Source organism: Triturus cristatus, chromosome 4_2 (genome assembly GCF_964204655.1).
Source record: "Triturus cristatus chromosome 4_2, aTriCri1.1, whole genome shotgun sequence".
NCBI classification, from domain to species: domain Eukaryota; kingdom Metazoa; phylum Chordata; class Amphibia; order Caudata; family Salamandridae; genus Triturus; species Triturus cristatus.
This window is the reverse complement of record NC_140586.1, coordinates 832987515-832990200: the sequence shown is the minus strand read 5'-3', so window position 1 is coordinate 832990200 and position 2686 is coordinate 832987515. Positions and strand designations below refer to the sequence as shown.

The following is a 2686-nucleotide window of genomic DNA, read 5'->3' as shown; positions in this document are numbered from 1 at the left end:
TGTCCAGCGGGGAGGGGGGGCAGGTGCTCTTCTCCCCAGTCCCATCCTGTGGGCTCGGGCAATGCGGACCTCGAATTCTGGGCCGACGCCCAGGATCTCCCTCAAAAGGCCTTGAAGATATCCGGCAACGTCTGCCCCTTCCTCTTTCAGTGGGACCCCTCGGACGCGGATGTTATTGCGTCGTGATCTGTTTTCAAGGTCCTCGGCGTGCGCTTGTAGGTCCATTTGTTGATCTTTGAGGCGGAGGACTTCCTGTTGCAGGTGTTATACTTCTTCATTTTTGGAGAGTTCGCCATTCTCCAAGGCAGCCACACGTTCTCGTAGTTCGTCCTCGTCTCGGCTTATTTCTCTAACCTCCCCTGCTACTTCCTGTTTAAGTGTCTGAAAATCCTCGCGGAGAGTGTTGAAGAGTGTTTCCAGGAATTCCCGGGTGATGGGAACTTCCCCGTCGTCCTGTCCAGTTGGTGGCCTTGAGGCTGGAGGGGTAAAGCCCCCTTTATCCCCAGTGGCGGAGCCTTTCACTAGCATGTCCTTTATGGAGCGCTGTCCTTTTTTCCTCATGTTGGCCATGGTGAGGTCCATGACGCTCGCCCCCTGACTTTCGCTCTTGGTCTGTGAGATTGCTGCCGGTGCTCCTCTCCAGCCTTGATGGAAGGGGTACAGCCAAAGATCCCCCTGCGGTCTCTGCACGGGGGCACCCCTACCTCAACCTCTCGCGGCAAGTGCCTGGTCAGCCCTGGGTGCTTGTGCCTGTTGCCGCCAGTGTAGGTCGGCCCTGATATGTCAGTGATCTTGGGGACTTCCGGCGTGGGTATACAGTGGTAAAGTGGATGGGGGCCACAGATGGATCATATGGGAACCACAGCAGGGGCCCTTCTTTTGGGAGAAACTTTCAATATGTGGCTCCGGTGGTTCTCGCGGTGCGGGGACTCGATCCTGGGCAGCTTGTTGGGCAGAAGTGTGGGGTAGAAGGGGTAGTTCCACAACGTGTCAGCGGGTCCCCCGTGCAACCCCTAGATGGATCGGGCCTCGTCGCGTGGTTGTGGTGAGTCTGCGTGCAGGGTGTTGTCTGCCCTTTCGCTGGTTGGTGCGCCTCTGTAGGAAGACCTGTGCTGATGATCAGTGGGGTGGGTGTCCTGCGAGTTCAATACAGCAGTGGGCCTCCCGAAGCCCAGGTATTGCTTTGCCGCTGATGTCCGCGCACAACTGGGGACTTTGCTCATGGAAAGGCTAGGGGTAAGGCCCGCGGCGAGGAGCCTCCGGAGTCCGCATCTGATCAGGTCGCCATCTTGGTCACGCCCCCATCTCTGTCTTTTGACTAAGATCAAGTGTAGTATCTGTTCTTATTAGTTTAAACGCACAATGTTTGTGCAAGTAAAATTGATTTTATAGTAACTATGACTTGTACTTGAAAGCAAATACATTTGCTGTATACAAGTGTGTGTAAATTTCGCAATCCGCACAACTAGCTTTTAATTAAGCAGGAGGAAGGGCACCAGCGTTCTGGTGTCTGTTTTGCTCATTAGGAGCACAAAAAAGGACCCCAAAGGAACTGTGGTCAGCGTTAGAGCACTGAAACATTGTGCTTCCTAATTTCTCTCTTTCCTGGTGTTTCGGTGGACTAATGCTGGAGGATTAAAACCCCTCATAACACCCTTCACAGGCCTGTGCAGCCCCCAGACCTCTGGCGAGGGGATTTATGCTTAGGCGGTAACCCCTATAACCTTTGCCTTAGCTCTAGGGTGTGACTGGACAGTGTTTCTTGCACTGCACACTATTGTGGTCTGCTGTGAGACACCCCAGGTGGAGGACCCCAGGTGACAATGGTAAACCCGGCGGTAACCCAGAAATTACCGGTAAGCCCAAAATCCAACAAATGGGTGACGAAATGGACATTGGAGCCCCAGTGACCATCACAGATGGCAACCCCACCCCGGAAGCCCTGAAGCCCAACCCCAAGCCCCCTGGGGAGGGCGGCAAGGAGGCAAGTAAGCCTGCACCTCCAGAACCAAGCACCAGCACTAGGAAGGCTGGTGCCCCGAAGGACTCAGGGCTTAAGGCAGCTGCACCTGAAATCCCCAATGCTACCAAACCAGGGAGCGGGGGAATGGCAAGGCAGGGACCTGGCAAGGGACCGCCCCAAACCCTTCAATGGGTACAATGTCTCCCACTAGCACGCCCAGGTAATGCGGTGGGAGGTAAGGGACAAGGAATAGCCCAGACTGCACAGGGGCTTGTTCTTGAACAACTTCCACAAGCCAGCAGGAGTCCCAGTGACGGAGGTGCTGAGCTGCCAGACATCCGCGTCATGCATGATATTTCTCCTTAGTTTCATCACCCAGCGCCTCTTTAGGAAGAACTGGGATTTCTTCCAGGGGAAGAAGAAGGAGACACCCTACAGCACCTTTTGCCTGACTACAGGATGGGCGCCGGCAACAACGGAGAAGAGGATGACATTTGAGATGACCAACCCCCACATCCTAGATAGAGACATCGTGTCACTTCTCCAGAAGTACGGCACCATTATCAACGACACATGTACTACCAGTGCCCCAAATCGGACAAGCCAAAGACCTACACCAAAGGTGGATCCTGCCGCCAACGCCAAGATGAACGACATCCTGAAGGCTGCAAGGAAAGAAGTGAACAAGAAACCGGAGCCAACAAGGAAGGTCGAGCAGAAGAA

At 54.5% G+C, this 2686-nt stretch overlaps 1 pseudogene; it reads left to right on the top strand.

Annotated features, from left to right (window-relative positions):
* Nucleotides 1-1298: 1298 nt before the first annotated feature.
* LOC146835197 (U2 spliceosomal RNA) lies at nucleotides 1299-1471 on the top strand (annotated as a pseudogene).
* Nucleotides 1472-2686: the final 1215 nt, after the last annotated feature.